The sequence below is a fragment of the Schistocerca gregaria genome, chromosome 4 (assembly GCF_023897955.1).
Source record: "Schistocerca gregaria isolate iqSchGreg1 chromosome 4, iqSchGreg1.2, whole genome shotgun sequence".
In the NCBI taxonomy this organism is placed as follows: domain Eukaryota; kingdom Metazoa; phylum Arthropoda; class Insecta; order Orthoptera; family Acrididae; genus Schistocerca; species Schistocerca gregaria.
In genome coordinates this window covers 429,174,165-429,198,857 of record NC_064923.1, presented here as the reverse complement: position 1 = coordinate 429,198,857, position 24,693 = coordinate 429,174,165, and the positions used below count along the sequence as shown (strand labels likewise).

At 43.7% G+C, this 24,693-nt stretch overlaps 2 protein-coding genes across 6 annotated transcripts in view; one reads left to right on the top strand and one right to left on the bottom strand.

Moving 5' to 3' along the window:
* LOC126267355 (neuroparsin-A) overlaps positions 1-24,289 on the bottom strand; it is a 210,226-nt gene extending 185,937 nt beyond the window's left edge. For 3 of the 4 annotated variants that reach the window (XM_049972482.1, XM_049972488.1, XM_049972487.1), the window contains exon 1: positions 23,955-24,064. The gene's annotated coding sequence lies outside the window, so the exon portion shown is untranslated. Of the gene's footprint in view, positions 1-23,954 lie in introns of all 4 variants that reach the window. The other variant, XM_049972486.1, reaches the window with a different exon arrangement.
* Positions 1-24,693, top strand: part of LOC126267351 (uncharacterized) — a 191,744-nt gene that overhangs the window by 110,512 nt on the left and 56,539 nt on the right. The gene's annotated exons all lie outside the window — the stretch shown is intronic.

The window sequence follows — 24,693 nt, the reverse complement described above, 5'->3', positions numbered from 1 at the left end:
TTTTGTCTAGTTGTTAGTCTCTGAGTCGTTGAAATCCTCATTTTTTATACATTCAACATCCGGAATACCTCAGTACCTCTTCTCACTGCCCGTTCCTCTGATTTTATGCATCTGTTAATCTCTCTGAGCGTAGTACTCATGCAACAGAAAATGGCAAAATGGCTGACTACAAGCCGGAGGCCAATTCGGGCGCCTCCCGCGGACAGAAAAACAGAACCCATGCCTCCTAGACCGTTAAGAATCTACCCGGACACAGGACCCGAAATTTCCGCGTTCTGGGAAGGAACCGAGTATTCCTGTTCAAAGCAGATGAAACCACACACTACTAGTCGAAGCTGCAAAACATTTTTCTGTCGTAAGAAATAAGGAAGGACGATTCTCATTATCCTGTTTGTCGTCATAAAAGGAAAATGAGCTTAAATATACACACATAAAAAATTGCATCACCCCGATTCCCAGAACTTCTGAAGATAGACGTTGACTGTGATATTGTGTCACTGACTTAGTTCCTTTGACTGTTCAGATATGTTACTAAACCCTCCCAAAGATGTAAACGACCATGCATGAGCAGCGCCTCTTAGACGGAGGAGGTCCGACAGCCGATCAGTTCCAGTCATTCCACCGGAAAGGAGGTACAAGGCTCGTGTTGTCTTAGTTCAACCATGCCTAGATGGTCAATACCGCGGTTCGATCGCGTCCGCATTGTTACTTTGTGCCAGGAAGTGCTCTCAATAGGGGAAGTGTCCAGGCGTCTCGGAGTGAACCAAAGCGATGTTGTTCGGACATGGAGGAGATACGGAGAGACGGGAACTGTCGATGACATGCTTCGCTCAGGCCGCCCAAGGGCTACTACTGCAATGGATGACCGCTACCTACGGATTATGGCTCGAAGGAACCTGACAGCAATGCCACCATGTTGAATAACCCTTTCCATGCAGCCACAGGACGTCGTGTTACGACTCAAACTGTGTGCAATAGGCTACATGACGCGCAACTTCTCTCGCGACGTCCATGGCGAGGTCCTTCTTTGCAACCACGACGCCATGCAGTGCGGTACAGATAGGCCCAACAACATGCCGAATGGACCGCATCCGTTCTCCTCACCGATGAGTGTCGCATATGCCTCCAACCAGACAATCGTCGGAGACGTGTTTGGAGGCAGCCCGGTCAGGCTGAGCGCCTTAGACACACAGCCCAGCGAGTGCAGCAAGGTGGAGGTTCCCTGCTGTTTTGGGGTGGCATTATGTGGGGCTGACGTACGCCGCTGGTGGTCATGCAAGGCGCCGTAACGGCTGTGCGATATGTGAATGTCATCCTCCGACCGATAGTGCAACAATATCGGCAGCATATTGGCGAGGCATTCGTCTTCATGGACGACAATTCGCGCCCCCATCGTACGCAACTTGTGAATGACTTCGTTCAGGATAACGACATCGATTGACTAGAGTGGTCAGCATGTTCTCCAGACATGAACCCTATCGAACATGCCTGTGATATATTGAAAAGGGCGGTTTATGGACTATGTGACCCACCAACCAATCTGAGGGATCTACGCTGAATCGCCTTTGAGGAGTGGGACAATCTGGACCAACAGTGCGTTGATGAATTTGTGGACAGTATGCTACGACGAATACAGGCATTCATCAATGCAAGAAGACATACTACTGTTTATTAGAGGTACCGGTGTACAGCAATCTGGACCACCACCTCTGAAAGTCTCGCTGTATGATTTTACAACATGCACTAAGTGATTTTCATGAGCAGAAATAATGGCGAAAATGATGTTTATGTTGATCTCTATACCAATTTTCTGTACAGCTTCCGGAACTTTCGGAATTGAGGTGACGCAAAACGTTTCTTTAATGTGTGTAAATTAGTCGTTTTGTAACAGGGATGCACCACGATGAGGCAAATTGTCTCACACTTTAAAATTTACATTTTTTGTTTCTATATTTATAGGTTTATTGGAGTGGTACCCTCCAATGTATGCCTACCATTACGATTGGCAATATTTTTCATTTTAGTTTATGCTTTCAGATTTTGCTTTATAAAAAAAAAATTTCAAAGATTTCATTCTTGTAATTTTCCCATCTTTGAAGATTACCAGCTGTTGCTTCATGAATTTTAAATCGGAACAAGATCTTTCCTTTTTTACGAGGAACTAACTGCAATACTGGCGTCGAGTTGCATTTGCTTCTGTACCTCAAGTACAGTATCTGGGCTGCAGAAGTAGAACTTTTGTACTGCCTGTGGAAATTTTCGCAAGCGTTGGTAGTTCGCTATCTATTGCAACTTAGTTCTTCTCACATGGATGGAAGAAAGAGTGCGTCTGTATAAATATCCAATTTTAAGTCCCATAGTTCTCAGAGCCATTTGAACCATTTGTTAAGTTCCATAGTGCTCAGAGCCATTTGAACCATTTTGTGTGTGTGTGTGTATGTGTGTGTGTGTGTGTGTATGTGTGTGTGTGTGTGTGTGTGTGTGTGTGTGTGTTCAAATGGTTCAAATGGCTCTGAGCACTATGGGCCTTAACTTCTGAGGTCATCAGTCCCCTAGAACTTAGAACTACTTAAACCTGACTAACCTAAGGACATCACACACATCCATGCCCGAGGCAGGATTCGAACCTGCGACCGGAGCGGTTGCGCAGTTCCAGACTGAAACGCCTACAACCTCTCGGCCGCAAACGGCCGGCCACACACACACACACACACACACACACACACACACACACACACACGGCACAAAATGAGTTATTACGGAGAAACATCTTTAAGCTACAACATTTCTGTTATCCGTCGACCTGTATTTTTAATTGGTAGATTTTCAAAGAGTATTGCGTATCATTTTCCCATCTAGTGTTGTACTAGTGAATTTTTACTCACAAACCTAGATTGATTGCCGACAGCACATTTAATAAGTAAATAAATATAATGTAGTTAATACTTCTAGCTGCTCAAAGAGATGCCTGCAAGATATACCTGTGTAAACTCTACGAGGAATTCTAATAACTTTCTTTTGCGTGATGAATTGACTTGCCAAAGTGATTCATTACCTAAGAATGTTATCCCACAAAACATCAGTGAACGACATTATGCAAAATATATTAACTTACTGACTACTAAATCCTAGAAAATCGGCAATTGTTTTTATGGCAAAAGCAGCCAGGTCTAAAGCGACACTGTGGCATTATTTTTGCAAATTATGTACACCTCATTGCTAAAAATGAAAACGATACGATTCTTCTTCGTGTTCTCAGAAGGCTATAACTGCCAAACAATTAGCACCGTGTTAAAAACAAGGCCAGCATTAACAGGTGAGTGCACCTCATTTCTTCAGATGAGAAGACTGTACAACACACTTTAACTTTTTGTTAGCCCTCTGGATAAAATTATGGTTTTCCCGGAATAAGGATTTGACGATAAAAATGTCCTATCACATACCGTTTCCCAAAAGTAATGGTTTTATTATTTATAAAAACCACATAATTTTGAAATATGAGAAAGACAAATATTTCACCTAAGAACAAGTTTAGAAGGACATTTCTTTTGTATTCATATTCTGCGATGTCTAGGGACTAAGGAAGAACAATATTCTGCTAACACCCTGTAGTTCCACCGCCCCACAAAATGTTTTTCCATTACTGCAGTGTCCTGGTGAAAACGTTCCCCGTGCCCATCACTTATATTCCCCCAGTTCTCAATGAAAAAGTCCAGATGGCAGTGAGGAAAATGTAACTGTAGTGACATATGACACTTCATGCGCTGGAAACTTCTTCTCTTTATGGTCTTCAGATTCTGACTTCCAAGAAAGTGCGTACATACTTACTTTAAGGCGTTCCATCCACCTTTTTCAGTCTCACTTAATGAGTTGGTGGAATTTGTATCTTGCATAAGCTGTTCTATTTGGGGGTCAATAAGTACTCCCTCTTTATCCTTACATCGCTAATATTGGGAAACCTTGTTCTCGGGTGTACAAAAGTTTACCCTTATCTGTCATGCGCTTTTGCAAATATCTTCATTAACCCCGTTTTAATATGCACGGGTGGGAGATATACGTCTTCAGCGTTTACTAATGGCTCATACGAAACATTCGTTTTACCTGGAATGTAGGCGTTTCGCTGAGGCCACTCTTTACGTAGGTAATATTCTTTCTTGTTGCGATTGCTCCTTTTGTACACTGGTGTAACCTGATTGCATACTAGTCAATAGCCCTATTACTTTCATACATAGATACGACAACCAGTTTTACATACAACAGTGTAAGTAACTGACCAAATTCCGCCAATTTCATAAGTCTCTTTCTTGTTAACCGACTATTTGAGTGGCAAAGAAAAACGTTTCAAAAGAATACCAGAAGTTTTATTTTACAGCACAGGTTCTGGATATTACACGCGTCTACATTGCCAATAATATAAAACGATGCCAAGACACGCAGAAGTGTGGCAGCTGAAATAAGGATTACACCTAAAAACCAGACATTAACAATGGGAGACACTTGATTCATTTTTTAAGTATATTTTCGGTCTCTACCGAGATTTCAGTACTAAAATCGGTTATCAGAAAAGCCTTCCACAGGTAATACAGCAGGACTATATTTTGAAGGTATTTATATAAAAAAGTGCGTTCCCTTAGCTAAGTGGTCAGCGCCGTGGGCTGCCATGCGTCGGACTCGGGTTCCATTCCCGGTACTGGCAGGGATTTTTCCTTGGTGGGAGGACTGGGGCGGGGTGAACTCAGCCTCATGAGGCTAATTGAGGAGATGCTCGACCGATAAGTAGCGGTGCCAACGTCAAGAAAGCCGACAACGACCGGTATTCGATTGCAGCGTTTGAAAGATTCCAGATGTGCGCAGAACTGAAATTCGAATGTGGACTGTGGCCTTTCGCATGAAACGCACCACAGATGACCCCTCTGGACAGCCTCAAGTCAGGAGTCAAAGCTTCTGTTGTCAGCAGTCTTGAGTGGTCGAGAAAAAAAGGCGAGCCGTCCAGACTGGCCGAGCGGTTCTAGGCGCTGCAGTTTGGAACTGCACGACCGCTACGGTCGCAGGTTCGAATCCTGCCTCGGGAATGGATCTGTGTGTTGTCCTTAGGTTGGTTACGTTTAAGTAGTTCTAAGTTCTATGGGACTGATGACCTCAGAAGTTAAGTCCCATAGTGCTCAGAGCCAAAAAAGGGCGATTTCTACAGTTCACAGATTTATAATTCGCTTTGCGCCCAGCACACGTCTGTAATGCGCCACGAAGTCCGTGGCTGTGACCATTTCTACAGTGGTGAAACGAGTAATTCTGTAAACTCCTTCCTTGGGTGTGGCGAAATCAACATCTGGAGAACACATCCTCCTGGGACCGCTGCTCGAATAAGCTATGTAGGAAGTCTTCTATAGGATTTTCGAAAGTTGCAGGTTGCTACCCACAAATAATATGGCCGGACGACGAAGGAGCATTTCTATTTAAGTGTAAAGTTACAGATCGACTCACAGGACAACACGCTCTCATCTCTGCTCGTATTCTGGAAATATCGGTCACTTACAATGGACGCAGCTGAACGTTATAAATGACGATGGTGAGCGGTCAGTCACCATACTATCCATTATATGCCGCACTGCCTTTAAATAGGCAGCCTCTGGACCGCCGTTAACGTATAGACCGAGAAAATTAAAAATTTGCGTTTGGAAAATATCCGCCACGCACTCAAGTGCCTAGTGAATGAATTGTTAACAATGCCTATTTATACGTCTCTTATTTATACATCTCTCACGGGGCACGACGTCACGTATTCATTTCACGCTGTTGTCCCATTAACTGTCCTATTGTATAATGCATAATTCAGGCACAAGGTAAGCTGATTTATTCAGGGCGATTACAATTAGTCTTACACACTTTTTCAGGTTATTACGTGGTCTTGGTAGGTTATATTTTACATAGTAAAATTTTTCCAGTAATGGTTGGTTGTCACGTAACAGTGAAGACGAAACAGAGTCGCATCTTTAACTATTTTTTGGAAAAGTCAACGTACTGTCAAAAAAAGAAGGCTATGAGTGACATAATGTCCTAGAAATTTCGGTAGCAGCAGCCATCACTTTCTTGTATTCATAACTGTTAGGCTTTCCTAACTCTATGCATCTTGAGAAGTTTAAAAATGACAAATGGTACGGCGCATAATGTTTCAATACATAAGATGCCTTAGTATGCTGTTTGATATACAAGGTTCTGGCGTATTCAGTACCAGTCAGTTATGAATATGTCAGTTATGAATATGTCAGTTATGAATATGTAAATAAAACAGTTAAATCAAATTTTAAACCGAGCGAGGTGGCGCAGTGCTTAGCACACTGGACTCGCCTTTGGGAGGACGACGGTTCAATCCCACGTCCGGCCATCCTGATTTAGGTTTTCCGTGATTTCACTAAATCGCTCCAGGCAAATGCCGGGATGGTCCCTTTGAAACGACACTGCAGACTTCCTTCCCTGGACTTCCCTAATCCGATGAGACCGATGAGCTCGCTGTCTGATCTCCTCCCCCAAACAACCCAACCCAAGGTTCAAATTTTAACTTACACACGAAGATAAATAATTTTTACGGAGATAATTATGACGAATAGCGTGTTTCTTGGAATTAATTGTGTGCAACGGCCAAAGCTGCCTGGTACGAGGTGAATCATTTTTGTTGCAACTTTAGCACATGAAACCAGGTATTCCTCTCATAAACAAGATTCCTCATACAGGGCCTCAAGAAACAAATTTAAAGGAGGCTGCGATCAGTCTTATGGAGCGTCTGACTTTATCCACTTGTTTATGTACATATATTGTAAGCTGTAACGGCCCTGTCGCATTTCATTGGAGTACTACTGAAATTGGTTTTTGCGTTTCGCATTGAAGACATTGCAATGGTTCAAATACTCCTTTCCCATAACTGGTTTAATATTCCAAAGTAATCAGTTGGATACTTTGCCACCTGTACAGTTTTAACTTCAAAGATATGGACTAACCTGTGTACGAGTATTCTGGCGCATCATGAACTGGTTCGCGTACCTAAGAAGAAATGCCTTTAGTTGCTCATTATCTGTCGTGTTATTCCAATTACCACAGAATTTTTCGGTGAAAGAATGTAATTTTTAAGGTCCATGGATAGCTGGTGAGACGGGAAATGCTATGGGTTTTGGAACAACATAAGTGAAGACATCAGAGATAGATTTTGTACTAATAATGTGCTTTATCATAAACTGCTGAATTTATTTTTCCTCAGCTCCTCACTTAATAAGCTTAATAAACCACTGTTTCAGAATTCTCTAGCAGTTGTGTCTGCATGACATGTTAGTGAGGTGAGGCAGTGTAAACTCAGCAGTGTTTTGGCAAAAGAAGCAAATTTTTCCTTGGAAATCAGAGAAATGTGTAAGTCTTACTCAAAATTCGCTACTCATGACGCTTCTCTGAAAGTTACAAATGGTTAACAAGCCAGGCGAAAATAAATCGCTGCATTTTCGGCGGAATTCTTATTAGATACTAACGAAAGCAGAGATGGCAGCAGATCTTTCCCAATGGTCACCATGCAAGTGTGGGCGTGGAGGAACCCACTTAATATTTACAATAAATGTGAGCGTAGGTTTCACAGTTTAGAACGGCACTTCCCCTCCAGCGGTAGGCATTTCCCCTACAGTGCTCTGAACGACCCCTCCCTCCACCAGCGATCCCTCCCCCCCCCCCCCCCCCCCCCCCCACTGCCACTCTCCCCACGCTTCCCCCAGCCGACCGCGCATCTAGCGGCCACGTCATTTTGCGCGTAAGTCCCTACTGCTTGTGTAAAAGAGGTAAAGAGGTGCAGATTGAAACTCCGTTCCTCTTTCTCACCGTGGTCTTACAGGGCAGTCATCAATACGTCGAAAGTTTCCCCTGGCATTCGGTTATCAGCGCCCACTCGTACTGTATGGTTACTCAGCCCAGATAAGGCGAGGAGTCGCAGATGGAAGCTTCCAGAAGTCGGGTAAAAAAAGAGGCGGGCAGTTAGCAGCGCGGGGCGAGGTGCGCGTTGCTCCCGAGTCCAGCGATCGGTCGCCTGCACTCGGGTGCAACAACAGTGTCTTTATCTGGTTTCCGGGGCTATTAATACGGCGCCAGGCTCCAAATATAACGGCGCGGATCAACGGCACGGCCGCTAGCGTGGCCTGTAAACAGCAGCCAAGGTCTCGTCCTATCTGCCGGCACGCGAGGCGCTGCCCAGCGGCACGTAGCGGGCCGCACGTGCGACAATGCTCCAGCAGCCGAACACGCTCCCTTGCTTCTTACCTCCGTACTAGGAACGCATTGGCCACAGAGCAGGGCCGTGCTGCTGGCGAGGCTCAACGGGAGTGTTCTTGAGGCGGGCGTTCACCGTAGCTCTTTAAACGAGAAGCGCATACACAGCCAGTTGCACTATGACAGAAGTTTCTTGCGTGTTTACTTATACATATTTATCTTTCTTTTCCTTTAATTTTATCTGTTTTGCCTACTATACGTAAAATTACAATGAAGAGCCAAAGAAACTGGTACACCTGCCTAACACCGTGTAGGACCCCCGCGAGCACGCAGAACTGCCGCAACACGACGTGGCATAGACTCGACTAATGTCTGAAACAGCGCTGGAGGGAAATGACACCATGAATCCTGCAGTGACGTCCATAAATCGTAAGAGTATGAGCGGTTGGAGATCTCCTCTGAACAGCACTTCGCAATGCATCACAGATATGCTCAATAATGTTGTTGTTTGGAAGGGTTGGTAGACAGCAGAAGTGTTTAAACTCAGAAGAGTGTTCATGGAGCCACTCTGTAGCAATTCTGGACGTGTGGGGTGTCGCATTGTCCTGCTGGAACTGCCCAAGTCCGTCGGAATGCACAATGGACATGAAAGGATGCAGGTGATCAGATAGGATGCTTACGACCGTGTCACCTGTCAGAATCGTATCTAGGCATATCAGGGGTCCCATATCACTCCAACTGCACACGCCCCACACCATCACAGAGAGTCCACCAGCTCGAACAGTCCCCTGCTGACATACAGGGTCCATGGATTCATGAGGTTGTCTCCATACTCTTACACGTCGACCCGTCGATATCATTTGAAACGAGACTCGTCCGACCAGGCAACATGTTTCCAGTTATCAACAGTTCAATGTCGGTGTTGACAGGCCTAGGCGAGGCGTAAAGCTTTGTGTCGCACAGTCATCAAGTGTACACGAGTGAGCTCCGAAAGCCCATGACGATGATGTTTCGTTGAATGGTTCGCACGCTGACACGTGTCGATAATCAAGCATTGAAATCTACAACAATTTACGAAAGGGTTGCACTTCTGTCACCTTGAACGATTCTCTTCAGCTGTTAAAAATGGTTCAAATGGCTCTCAGCACTATGGGAATTAACATTTGAGGTCATCAGTCCCCTAGATTTAGAACTACTAAAACCTAACTAACCTAAGGACATCACACATATCCTTGCTCGAGGCAGGATTCGAACCTGCGACAGTAGCAGTAGCGTGGCTCCGGACTGAAGCGCTTAGAACCTCTCGGCCATAGCGGCCGGCTCTTTAGTTGTCGTTGCCCCCGTTCTTGCAGTATCTTTTTCCGGCCACAGCGATGTCGGAGATTTGATGTTTTACCGCATTCCCGATATTCTCGGTACACTCGCGAAATGGTAGTACGGGAAAATCCTCACTTCATCGCTACCGCGGAGATGCCAACTGTAACACCACGTTCAGACTCACTTAAATCTGCATAACATACCATTGTAGCTGCAGTATCCGATCTAACAACTGCGCCAAACACTTTTTATCTTCTACAGGCGTTGCCGACCGCAGTGCCATATTCTGCCTGTTTAAATATATACGTATTTGAATACGCATGGCTACACCGGTTTCTTTGGCGCGTCAGTGTATGTGTACGTGTAAGAGTTGTACATGCATACTGATGATGCCTGGAAACCGAGAGAGGCGCGGTAGGCTGCAGAGGTGCGCAAATTCTCCTTCCATCCGGCCTGCCCCTATCTCTGCCACCACTGTTAAAGCAAGTCAACCTACCGCAACGGAATCGCAAGGGTACATGCGTGCTGAAGCACAATGGTTAAAGCAGACCAGATTGGGTTTCCGGAATCCCAACAAGCATCATGGGACCCGTTTAGCCTGCTGCATCTGGCAAATAGTTGTGCTACCAATCCAGTGTGACTATCAAGGTATAGGTCTGCGTATGTAGTTTCACTGCAGCTAATTTATCATAACTATGGCAGCAGCAAAATGAACAAACCAAACTGGAAGAAAACTGAGGAGAAATTAAAAATAGGTGAATATACACTAGTCATGAAACGGAGCGCAATTCCAGAAGGGAAAAAGTTTTTGTGGGTTTATGAGGCAGCTTCAAATAAATCTACGTAATTTGTATGAGACGTTACTAAATACTCATTCTGGAACCTCAAGCCTGTTACAACATGTTTGCATATTTGACGAGGAGTTTAGTCACTCCATAAATATTTTGAAAGAAGACAAAGATTTAATGGCTGACAAGTGTATGGACATGTGCGCTAAAGACTTGACGCCAATTAACATTACTTAGGATCTGTAAAGTTAGGGCAATCATTGACAGAGGCAGGAAGAAAAACATGGCTCAGTGGATATTAAAAACCACATTCTGTTAGTATCCAAGGTATTGCGAAGAAAAGTTTTTGTGAAAGAAAAACTACTTCTTTCCCGCATGTACTTTTTAGATTAACGTAATATGGATAACGTACTTCGTCTCTGCTAAAATGTATTTGGGGAATTTATAACGATCTATTTTGCCCACTTAGAATGAGTTCAGCGAATCCCCGATACGCATCCTGGAAAAAATAATTAAAATTTGCAGAACTGGCGTTATATTTGGCTGGAACACACTAGACTAACAAAACCTTACTTTAGTTGCCGCTGCAGTATAGCAGACATCTTCAGGTTCTCAGGTGCAAAGGATCTCGACTTCCAGAGATGGTGCCGCTTGCTACAGAAGATAAGTATTAGAGCCGACCTGATGATGGTCCAAATCGAGAATCGCCATTATTTGTCGAAAGAAGGCGAATTTGCAGAGAAGGCCGTCCATATCTTAATACATAAATTAGACTGAAATACGCAGAATAGGCAAACAAGGGAATATAAAATCCATCATGTTCTGATCTACAATGATCCAAAAAGAATATATATTTCATCTACATCTACATCATACTCCGCAAGCCACCTAATGGCGTTTGGCGGAGGGTACTTTCGGTACCATTATCTGATCTATCCAACCCTGTTCCACTCGCGAATATTGCGTGGGAACAATGATCGTCGGTAAGCCTCTATATTGGATTTAATTCCTCGAATTTTCTCCTCGTGGTCAATACGCGAGATGTACGTGGGGGGAAGTAGTAAGTTGCCCGACTCCTCCTGAAAAGTGTTGTCCCGACACTTCAATAGTAAATCTCTCCGCGATGCACAACGCCTCTCCTGTAATGTCTGCCAGTGGAGTTTGTTTAGCGTCTCCGTATTGCTCTATCGGCAACTAAATGAACCCGTGACGAAACGCGCCGCTCTTCGTTGGATCTTCTCTATCTCCTCTATTAGTAGTGCCTGATAGGGATCCCAGATAGATGGACAATACTCAATATTTCATTGCGATTCGTCTTGTGATACCCAAGTAAAAAAAAGATTTTTCATCAACTTCCGAGCATACTCATAAAACTGCAATGAACGTGTACAGAATAAATTGCTACGCAGCGCAGCATCGCGGGAAGACGGAGAGACAGGCGAGACTCCTGTAGCCTGTTTGGGTTGGGTGTAGCTTGGTTTGGATGGGAGTAAAACAACCTGCCCATTTTGGTGATAATGTGCGGAGGTTTGTTTGCCGAGTTGACAGGCAAGCATGGGCAGATTAAAAGCATAATGTGTACATCTCTATTCGAATTCCAGTTGGACCAGTGAAATTTTCGGTGTGGGTCGTATCTAGCGGCCACCTCTCAACCATGTGCAGAGTCGCTAAGAACGACACGTGGTTCAGATTCCACGTTAAACTGTAGGTCCCCTTTTCCAGTTTGGATAACTGGAACAAATTAGGGACACACAAGCCGTCTATTTGGAGCAGAACTCAAGCCTCACGTAAGCAGACAGGATTAGCATGTAGCGGGGCCCATGCCTCCCGAATAAGTCGAAAAGCTTCATGGTGAGCACGTCCTCCGACGCTGTTGCAGTTACTGTGAATAGAACGGGAAATAAAATGCTACTTCAGAAAGATTATGCTTTCGGATTCCAAAAACCATTAGAAGGAGGTGGAGCACGGTGGACGTGCAACATTAAGAATTGCAAAATGTCTCCATTGAAGACAGCGATGTACTCGAGAGTCAAGACGACCACCAATAAGCAGGAACAGATGGAGGTGGAAAATAGTTTAAATCTGAAAAGGGAGGATACGGAAGATGAGAGACCGTCAAAACTTATATATAATCAATAGAAAGGAGAACACACGGAAGACATAACCCTTAAAGATGTCGACAGCTTTCGTAAATTTATCCAAAAAGCTAGGCGTAAAATTCTACCGAAGTTACCTACAAGTATTTAAAAGATTCGTGTTGGTCTGAACACATTAAGTGCGAAAACTGCAGATGACGGATTTGTTGTTAGATAACGATGCTGACAAGAATGTTATAATATTCTGTGTAGGTGGAAACCTCAAAATACTTACTGCGAAGCAATATTTGTTTATGAAACTTTAAAGTATTGCATAAACTTTTTTCTGAGCTATTTGCAATAAATTGGCTTGTTAATGGACATTGGTTATTTCTTATCAGTATGTATTTTACACAGTTGTTGCTAAATGTGATAATCTAGGCCTGAACTTATCTCCGTCAACAAAGTTTTCAGACTTGAAAGAAGCATTATGAAAGCTGGAAGGGATGTGTAAAGTGATGAAAAAATACAAGGTTGTAAATTTCATCTTACACACAGCAGGTGGCGAAAGATATAAACGTTGTGACTTGCACATGACCCACTATTCCAGATGTGAAGTCGCGAGGTTTCTGTCTCATACATTTAGTTAGACAATGCTCAATCCTGGTATGGTTGGTGACTGTTTTGCTGAGCATGTAACAGCAGCAATACATCTGTGTGAAAAACTCCAAACGTTCTACGACTACTTATTGGATATTTATATAGATCCTAGAACCGCTCGGTCACTCCGGCCGGTTGTGTGTGTGTCTGTGTATAATTTTGTATGTTTGTTCTGCTGACACGTTCCACAGCATAACGTTTCACTGTAAATATGATATATGGTACAAATAGATACTAACTGACGAATTTTAAAGTGAAGTGTTCGTTTGTAGTACTGACACAAATTAGAAGAGGAACACGAACTTCTATGTAGTACTGAAGGTTGTGCATCTCTCCCCACACAAAAAACTCCAGAGGGGAAATATCTGGGGATCGAGCAGGCCATGGTACAGGACCACCTCTGCCAGTCCACGTTTCTGGGAACCGTCGGTCCAGGAATCGACGCACACGATGACTGAAATGTGCCGGTGGCCCGTCATGTTGGGACCACATGCGTTATCTTTGAAACGTCCCCTTAGAAAAATTTATACACGAATGTGCTTAAACTGACACACAATAATTTTAGCGCAACGCAATCTGACTTTCAAAAATGGACTACTGCAATACAGCGAGCGCCACTACTGCCAGCTAACTAAAAGATTCAAACTACGGAAGTCACTAACTACTGATAGGCACAGTTAGCAAATGAAAGATTTTAATAGAGAACAAACAATGTATTTACCTTTATAGTCATAATATATATATATATCAGTTCATGACACCAATTCTTACAAATTTCAAAACTCCGCCATCTCTCTCCCCACGTCCACCACTGCTGGCGGCTCACCTCCAACTGCGCAACGCTACGCGATGTTAGCATCCAGCTGCCGCTACCCAACACTACAATGGCAAAAAACAATGCAAACCAGCCACAGACTGCACACGGCACAGCCAGTGATTTTCATACAGAGCGCTACGTGGCGGCGGCGTTACCAATAAAAAAACCTAAACAGCCTACTTTCATCTTGTAGGGAGCGGAACGTCTTTCAGCAATTCTGGCAATGCTCTGGCGAGAAAATTGTAATAGTGCCTGCCATTTAATGGCCTAGGTAGCAGATAAGGCCCAACTAAACAGTCCTCAAGAACACCGACCCGCACATTAACGAAGAATCGCACTTGATGAGCGCTAGTAACTGTGGCATGTGAGTTATCCTCACTCCAAACATCCGAATTGTGCATGTCGAAGACTCCATCACGCCCGAACGTTCCTTCATCGGTAAATAAGACAGAGGACGGAAATGTAGGAAACATTTCACACTGTTCCAGGTACCACCGCAAAAACTGTGCTCTGGATGGATAATTAACTGGTTCCAAGTTGCGGACACGCTGTAAGTGAAATGGACGTAAAAATTGCTCTCGAAGAACTGTTCTTACATTCATCTGATTCGTCCCCATGTTACGTGCAATTGCACGAATGCTGCAAGACAGCTTCTTCAAATTGCAGCGTTCTTACCGTGCGACGGCGTCTCTGTCCAGGTAATCTGCTAAATGACACGGTCTCACGCAGATGGTCGTATGATGCGGGATACGGCGATTAGGATATTATTGTTGATAAACCCGCTGTGCAGCTCATCCGCTGTGGTGCGCTACGTAGTATACACCAACCATGTCAGTGTGCTCACTCCACGTGTATCGCTCCATTAGTAAACACAGACAATGCACTACTACACTGGTGGGCAGCAGTTGCCTACAACTGAAAAGCGTAATACACCCTGTAACAACTGAAGATCGTAACACGGCCTCTAAAAACTGAAGACCGTAATATGGCCTCCACCGGTTGAAATAATCCTCATAGGAAGAAATGACATTAGGGGAAAATATTTGTTTTGATGTTACCTACAACCTCCCAGAGTTTGTCGGTTTAAATACTTTTCACCCTGTAGTCACCTCATAGATTTACTCAGTATAATAACCACTTATTCTTGGTTTTTCCTCTACCTTAATGGATTTTTAATCTTTTATAAGTAATTGTTCTTGATTTTTTCTTATGAAGATGCCTACAGTCTGTTTTGAAACCGGATCAGATTAAATCTTGTTGCAACCGGTTGGCTGTATTATACAAATGACATTAGAAAGAAATGGGATTCGAACAGAATTAGCTCGCCGTCAGAAGAGAACCTAGTCGAAGCTACAGCAGCCTTGGCAGCACTTCGACGCGACTGACAGCACCCCCACCCCTCCCCCTTCCTCCCCACTCCGCCCGCCCGCTCCATTTCCCCTCGCCTGTCTCGCCCTGACGCGGCCACTGTTTACTCGCTAGATCGGGAGCTTGCTCTATATATGCCTCGCCCCCGACAGAGAGCCCACACACGTCTGCGATGTGCAGCTGAGGCGCTATCTTTTCCCACCTTACGCTTGCATTCTGTAATATGGCTGGCACAGTAAACACCTGGTACCACTCCCTAGCCCAGTAATTCCGGTGTTTTTACCTCTAGCTTCAACTTTTCTGGCACTGAGGTGGAATTATACCTCCATTTATTTATCCATGTATGTATCTTCCTTCCATATCTTCCTGATTATAATTCTTTTTCCTGTGAAAAAGCTTCATCAGTTTTACTTTGCTCAAGGAATATGGCGATATCGTCAACCGAATGCTAGTGTGTCATCTGCAATTCTTTTCTACAACAATAACATACACTCTAAGAAAAAAACGACACAACATGAAGGAATTATCCGAACGGGGCGGAAACAGGTGTATCTGATGTACATGTACAGGCAAACAAATGATTACAATTTCAGAAAGATTGGACGATTTATTCGTGCGAATGAGCTTCACGGTCTGAGCAAGTCGATAACGCATTGGTCCACTCTGGTCGCCATGTAAGCAGTTATTTGGCTTAGCATCGAATGATAGAGTTATTGGGGATATCACGCCATATTCTGTCCAGTTGGCGTCGTCAGAATCCAGAGCTAGTGGAGGATCTTGCCGATAATGCTCCAAACTTTCTCGATTGTGGAGAGATATGGTTATCTTGTTAACCAAGGCATACTTTGGCAAGCCTGAAGACAAGCAATAGAAGCACTTGCCGTGTGCCGGCGGTCATTATCTTGCTGAAATGTAAGCCCAAGATGGCTTGCCATGAAAAGCAACAAAACGGGGCGTAAAATATCGTCGACCTTGCCTTGTGTTGTAAGAGTGCCGCGTATGGCAACCAAAGGTGGCTCCCCAGACCATCATTCCTGGTAGGCGACAGTCAGGTTGGAACTCCACCGACTTTCGGGACTTCTCCAGAGACGTCTTCGACCTGGAATCTCATTGACTGGAGTAGGATTTTCTCCAGTGATGAGTCCCGCTTCGAACTTAGCGCCGAGGACCCGTAAAGACGTATATCTAGACGCCGCGGACAGTGGTGGGATTGCAACATGGCTTTCTCCCTCCATACTGCCCGACAACCAGGTGTGATGTGTTGTGGTGCCACTTCTTTTCATAGCAGGAACTCTTTGGTGATCATCTGCAGCATTCTTACAGAACAGCAATATGTCGACGGTATTCTACGTCCCGTCTATTGCCGTTCATGGCATCCCCTCACATGGCGGGACTTTCTACTAATTTTCTTCGTGCTTTCCAAACCCTACCTTGAACAGCAAGGTCGCCTGATCTGTCCCTATTTGAGAACGTTTAAACCATTATGGGCAGGACCCTCCAGAAAGCTCGGGATTTTGACTGTCTAACGCGCCAGTTGGACAGAAGTGGGTACGATATCCCTCAGGAGGACATGCAACAACTATAGAAATAGCTGCTTGCATAAGGGCCAGAGGTGGACCAATGCGTTACTGACTTGCTCAGTTGGCGCAGCTCTTTCCCTTTTATTCAATTTTTCTGAAATTGTAATCATTTATTTGTCTCTACATGTACATCACATATACCAATTCCCACCTCATTCGGATGATTCCTTTGTGTTGGGTCGAGGATGTGCTGAGAAATGGCTGCTAAGGGGAAAAAATTGGTTCGTTTCGTCGTTTCCGAGCTATTGAGCGTTGAAGTTAGCCAATAAGGTCGTTGCACGCGCAAATTCAAGCAGGCTGCCAGAGAGAAACAGTCGCCAAACGCAGTCTTCGTTTGGTGTCCTCAGTCCGAACAAACGTAGCTTTTGCTCACCTAGTATAACTTTATCACTTCCCAAAAAAGCATATTTTCCCTTGTAATGAGCATTTGAACAAGTGTTAACTGACAGACCCACAAATGTCTCGCTTATTACCGCATTTTAGTGCATGCAAATGCTTGAATCTGCGCGCACGGTGACCTAGTTGATTAATTTCAATGCTAAATAACTCGGAAACGATGAAACGTATCGACTTTTTTCTTTAAAGGTACAATTTGTACAGAAACCAGATGACAGTTATAAGAGTCTAGGGACATGAAAGGGAAGTAGTGGTTGGATAGGGAGTGAGACAGGGTTGTAGCCTCTCCCCGATGTTATTCAATCTCTATATTGAGCAAGCAGTGAAGGAAACAAAAGAAAAATTTGGAGTAGGTATTAAAATACATGGAGAAGAAATAAAAACTTTGAGGTTCGCCGATGACATTGTAATTCTGTCAGAGACAGCAAAGGACTTGGAAGAGCAGTTGAACGGAATGGATAGTGTCTTGAAAGGAGGATATAATATGAACATCAACAAAAGCAAAACAAGGATAATGGAATGCAGTCGAATTAAATCTGATGATGCTAAGGGAATTAGATTAGGAAATGAGAGACTTAAAGTAGTAAAGGAGTTTTGCGATTTGGGGAGCAAAATAACTGATGATGGTCGAAGTAGAGAGTATATAAAATGTAGACTGGCAATGGCAAGGAAAGCGTTTCTGAAGAGATGAAATTTGTTAACATCGAGTATAGGCTTAAGTGTCAAGAAGTCCTTTCTGAAAATATTTGTAAGGAGTGTAGCCATGTACGGAAGTGAAATATGGACGATAAATAGTTTGGACGGGAAGAGAATAGAAGCTTTCGAAATGTGTTGCTACAGAAGAATGCTGAAGATTAGATGGGTAGATCACAGAACTATTGAGGAAGTATTGAATAGGATTGGGGAGAAAATAAGTTTGTGGCACAACTTGACTAGAAGAAGGGATCGGTTGGTAGGACATGTTCTGAGGCATCAAGGGATCACCAGTTTAGTATTGGAGGGCACACACACACACACAGACATTCACAAAGGCAGCAGATGAATACACTAAGCAGATTCAGAAGGATGTAGGTTGCAGTAGGTATTGGGAGATGATGAAGCTTGCACAGGATAGAGTAGCATGGAGAGCTGCATCAAACCAGTCTGAGGACTGAAGGCCACAACAACAACAACAACAACAACAACAACGGTTATCTCTCAGGACAACCTTCCTGCAAGCTTTTAAGATTGTTTCTAACCAACATGTGTACATAGGCACCCTTTTTGTACGGCGTCCAGAAAACGAAAGACAACTATCTCATCTCCATCACTCACACACACACACACACACACACACACACACACACACACACACACACACACACAGACACTCACAAAGGCAGCAGCATCCTGCCCGAAAAGTGTCATTATGAAGTAATTAATCTCCCACAAACCTAAATGGAATGCTTCTCTCATCTCATTGATAGGGAAGTGTTTATATCACATAAGTAGACTGATCGAGTCGCTCAAATGATTTTCGATAGGCAACAGTATAACAGGGACACAAAGTATCTGGGTATATTTGTAGCTAGTCCATAACGTAATATAGGCGGTAGTTCATCCTTTGTAGCGATATTTCAAATCTAGAAGGCCAGTTTGTACTTTCTGAGATGAATTAATTATGTTCTGAAACTGAGTTCACCTCGTTTTTTATGTCTTGGAACAACACAGCCAGCACTTCATCACCATTGAGAAACAGACATTTTCATAATACAGTGCATCAGTGCACACACACATGGCTAAAGGGGAAAAAAGACAACAGTTACTTTCACCATGGTCTTGTCATGGGTGTATTACCATTGACCAAACATTAAAGGAAAATATATGGAAAACGCATTAAAGTTCAGCGAGAAGACATAAAAAGTCCAAGGTTTCCTAATAATATTTTAATTCTGTCTGAGATGGGAAAAGACTTGGACGAGCATTTGAACAGAAGGAATAGTGTCTTGAAGGGATATGGGATGAGTATCATCAAAAGTAAATGGAATATAGTCGAATTAAATCAAGTGATGCTGAAGCATTAAATGAGGGAATGATCACTAAAAGCAATAGTTAAGATTAGCTATTTAGGCAGCATAGGAAATGATGACAGCTGAATTAAAAGGATGTAAAATGCAGATGGGTAAGAGCAAAAACAGTATTTCTGAAAGGGATAAATTTGTAGACAATTAACACAATTTTCTCAAGGTGTAGTCTTTTACAGAAGTAAAACTGAACGATAAATGGGTCAGACAAGAATAAAATCGAAGTTTTTGAAATGTGGTGTTACAGAAGAATGCTGGAGATTAGATGCCTAGATTAAATAACTAAGGAGGAGGTACGGAATAAAATAGGGAAAATTGGAACCTATGCCACAACATGGCAGAAACAATGGATCAGTTGGCGGCACACATTCTGAGGCATCAAAAAATAACCATCTTAGCAACTGGGGAAGTGGTGGGGGGAGGGGAATTATAGGGGGAGACATAGGCATGGGCCAACAGCCTTGCTGTAATGGTAACACCAGTTCCCGTCAGATCACCAAAGTTGAGCACAGTCATGCTTGGCTAACACTTGGATGGGTGGGTGACCGTCCGGGCCTGCTGAGCTCTGTTGGTAAGTGGGGTGCACTCAGCCCTTTTGAGCCCAATTGATAAGCTACTTGTTAAGGAGCAGTGGCTCCGGTCTCGTAAACTGAAAACCGCCGGGAAAGCGGTGTGCTGACCACGTGTCCCTCCATAACTGCTTCCAGTGACGTCTGTCGGTTGAAGATAACACAGCGATGGGCCGGTACTGTTCGGTTTTCCGAGACCTGTTCGGACGGATTTCGAGTTTGTTTTGAGACCTAGGCATGAGTACAGCAAGCCGTTCAAATGGATGTAAGCAGCAGTGGTTACTCGGGGCTTACGAGATTTGTAGTGTTTTTCTGTTTCTTCATAATGATTTGTCGTAATTGGTAATTGACTTGTATCGTAATTGGAGCGCCTGATATAGCATTCCCACGATTAAACAGCACAAGATTTTAATTTTACTTTCATCACTAACTCTTCTTCTTACGTCCCCTATAGTAGATACTGCTGCTGGTACAAAATCGTTTAATATTGAAGTGGCATCACGCTATCTCGTGGTACTGCCCTTAAATATTTAAGCAGTGTCACACACTCCAGATGTCCGCCTCCGTAGGTGAGTAGTGAGTGGGGCTGTATGAATTGCGGAGGAACTGGGTTCGATTCCCAGTACCGCCAGGAATTTTTCCTCGGTGGGAGGGCTGATAAGGGGTGCATTCAGCTACGTGAGACCAACTGAGCAGCTACTTGACCGATTAGGAGCGTCTGCGACGTCAACAAACCCTACAACGACCGGGAGAGCATAATGCTGACCGCATACCCCTCAATGCCGCACCCAATAACGTCATTGACACAGGATGACACGGCGGTCGGTAGGCCCCGATTGACCCTTTTAGGATCGAAGGTGGAACTTTTTTTTACTCATTCCAGGATTTTACCATTAATCTTGTAATCGGATATTATCGAACTCTCTTATTCATAGGTGTAGCATCTTATATTTATCGACATTTAAAGACAGCTTTACCCCATTACACTAAGTGGAAGTTTTCAACGACAACACTTTCGTGTGGACAACATCTTCGTCAGTGAACAACCTCATAGCCCTGCTGATCCTACATGACAAATCGTTTATGTGCCTGCAGAGAATTAGTGGCCCTGGTACCTTTTCTCGGGCATACACGATGTTACTGTCACTTCTCTTTAAAATCGCCATCCACTGCAGCGTATTAGGCTCTACTTCCCTAGATTTATTCGAGCCAGTCACATTTCTGCGAACGTAATTCATATGATAGCACCTGTGTTTTAGGCTACAATGAGTACTTTACTGAACACCTTTCGGAAAGTGGTGAGGCAGAATCTATTTGCAACAAACAGTGTGTGGATAAAGCAAGCTGCGTTTCACATATATCCCGTCTCCGTGCTGATATGGACACCCACGCATGCTCTCTCTCTCTCTCTCTCTCTCTCTCTCTCTCTCTCTCTCTCTCTCTCTCTCTCTCTTGTGTTAGGCTGCTCATGTCTTCCCATCTGTCTGTCTGAAAAGCTGTAGTAGTATTCCTCCACACTTGAACATCATATTGACCACATCAATATTAATTGAGGTGGGTCTAATATTCATCACAAACGTTTGACATAAGATGATAGAGAACGTTTCTGACTCAGAACATCACAAAAAGAGTGTAAGTATTCAGTGTAGTTTTCCTGACTTTATCAGAAATTACACACTGCGAAATTTGCTGATGTTGTTAACAATGCCTGTCATGTGCGATTTCCAGTTCATTATCAGTATGTACACACAGAAATTCTGAAAGTTGTTAAACATCTACATCTACATACATAGGGGAGAGTGGGGGAAATACACGCACCTAAGGAAAAATCGATGTGAACCATTCGTTATGTCACTAAAACCTACGAAAATGAGTACATGCCATACAATGGACATTTCTCCACATATTCCAATCGTCTATAAATAGTTATAAACAATACCTTAATTTTGAACATTAAAATAAAAAAGTGCAACTGCGTGGTATTCCCCACCCCTGAAGGTAATGACACGCAAAGTACTGGGTAATAACAAGTAAAACAAACAAACCATAAAAATGTACAATACTTGCTATTTTTATTTGCTTATTAGTTAGTACAAACAGCAAACAGTGTATTTAAGAACGAAATAATGTAATTCTATAAACATGTCTTACAATTTTCGTTTTTTTACGTTTTTATTGATGTGAAAAGTGATAATATATGTTAATTTTTTACAAGACCCTATTCTGAGTTCTATAAATAATCTCTGACTCTGTTTTGCGTGCTATTTAATAAGTTTCTATGAACTTCCCTTAAATGCCGGAGGACCACGGTACACTACGTTTCGACAGAAGTTAAACCTTAACTTATTTACTTGCTCCCCCCCCCCCCCTCCCGTCCAATACAGAGCGAGAGGTAACAGCCCAAGAGAGAGTCTGCCTACTCTATGCAGAAACCTCGGAGACAAGTTCGTGACGCCGTGAAAAAAGTAAAGATGGCAGAATTGTATGTGGGTTTACTTAAAAGGGAGGTTAGAAAATTGATAATACAAGGAGTTCCTTCAGCTTCCGAAAAAAAGAACCTGCGTTTTCATGTCGCATGGATAAGAGTGGAGGGGACGAGAAGCTGGGTATGGGGGAGGACACCCAGTCGCTCAAATGTCTCACGAAGTAAAGTGTGCTCAGGACTGCGATAGCGACAGCGACAAAGCCGCATACTTCTCGTTCACCTACAATAGCCGTTCAGAAAGATCGTTGGTAATCTAGCCAACAATAAGGAAAATCCGTTCTGCAATATGGTTTTTAGCGGTAAAATATTTCAAAGTCGTTTACATTCATAACGAAATTTGTGCTGTATAAGGATCGAATGTGATGACTAAGCGTGTTGTGCGTCTACAACGTCGTTTGTTGAAGAATAGAAGGACGAATTCTCATGATAATGATAGAAGTAGCCATTAGTTTGCAGCCAATAAAGAATTAGTACAGAAAATCGACGAAACGATTCGTGTAAAACCGGAATTTAACAATATCTCAAATGCGTGCGACATGTCCCCCAGATTTCTCGTTAAGTTTTACACGAGATCGTGAAGATTAGGATCCCCATGTTCTGTGTTTGATGGGCTCCAAAACTCTCACTCAGAAAAATTTTGTGCAGAGGCAATTAGTCAACTTGTTAAGAGATCTTCTAAATTCCTATATCTGATTGCTGATTGTGTAGAGACGTAATAAAAAGCAATAGTTTTAAATTTCTTCAACTAAGTTTGTTTCAGTTATTCAAGTGTTTTATTTACATCTAAACGGAGGGCACTTCAGGCTAGCTTTCGTATTTTGCCACTGTGCACCCTATTTTGTAAAACATGCAAGCTGTTATGCTACCGACGTTCAAAGATGCAAAGGGATTCCATACATGGAAAGAAAATTTATGCGGTATTCCCTAAAATGTACTAGAGAGAGCAGCCACGCATTCGTATCTAAGTGTGGACTTATTTAGTAGCATGGAAGATGAAAGTGGAGTTAGTGATCATGATACAAACCGCGATTGATGCAGGGACTGCCAGTTGAACCCGAACGTGAATAAATGTAAGCTGTAGCGCGTAAATAGACGAGAAGAATCTTAACGAAAAAAAAGGTCCCGAGTTCGAGTCTCGGTCCGGCACACAGTTTTAATCTGCCAGGAAGTTTCATGTCACCGCACACTCCACAGAAGAGTGAAAATTTCATTCTTCAACATATTACTTTCTTTCAAAAACGTCTCGCGAAATAAGTACGACGAGAAAATCAGAGAAATGAGAGACCTTACGGAAGTTCATCGACAATAACCCTTCCCACAATGCGTACGTGGCTGGCCGGGGTGGCCGAACGGTTCTAGGCGCTACAGTCTGGAACCGCGCGACCGCTACGGTCGCAGGTTCGTATCCTGCCTTGGGCATGGATCTTTGTGATGTCCTTAGGTTCGTTAGGTTTAAGTAGTTCTAAAGTTCTAGGGGACTGATGACCACAGATGTTAAGTCCCATAGTGCTCAGAGCCATTTGAACCAATGCGTACGGGAATGGAACAAAGAAGGGGAAGGGGATGAGAAAGTGGTACCAGATATATCCTCCGCCACGTACCTGAAGGTGACTTGCGGAGTAGTATAGGAGAAGACCTCCAGTTGGACCATATCGAGGTGGATGAATGCAGAACTCTGTCTCTGGATCCTTGGTTGGAAACGACGATCATCGCAGTGACATCGACTGTGGAGTATATCAAGTGTCTTCTATTTGTCTCAGTTATATTTATTACTTTGACACGTTTGAGTCACTCGGGCACGAGATAAGGGCGTGTCAAAGCACCAAATAAATAACTGCTAATTGACTCCGCGGGTCAGCAGTTAAGGGGGCGGGTTCGGCGCCGCCGAAGATGTAAACAGAGAGGAGGTGCCGCCGGCGTGGCGGCCACGCGCGATCCAAGTCCGGCCCGTTCCCGCGACCCCGTCACCCGGCCCTCACAAAGCAGCAGTAAACAGAAATTTGGCAAACAATCGCGCCAGCCGGCTGAGGACATTTGGCACAAATACAAGCAGTATTAACCCCCTAAAAACCGCGCAGCAGCAGAGAGAGCCGCAACCCCAGCGTTCTCGAAAGTACGTGTTAGTCCTCTCACTTAACCTCTAGGCAGCGAGTGAACGAGATAAGTTGAGTGCTTCTTGTAGGCAGTCTGCAGAATGGTCACGGTCCAGCTGCAAGTTGAAGTCAGTTGCCGAGCAGACATCTCATGATTACGCCTCGGTAGGCGATAACTTTCCAGCAGCTGGGTTATAGGCCTCGACCCACCAGTCTGGGTCAATGCCGGTTTAATCTGAAATCTGTA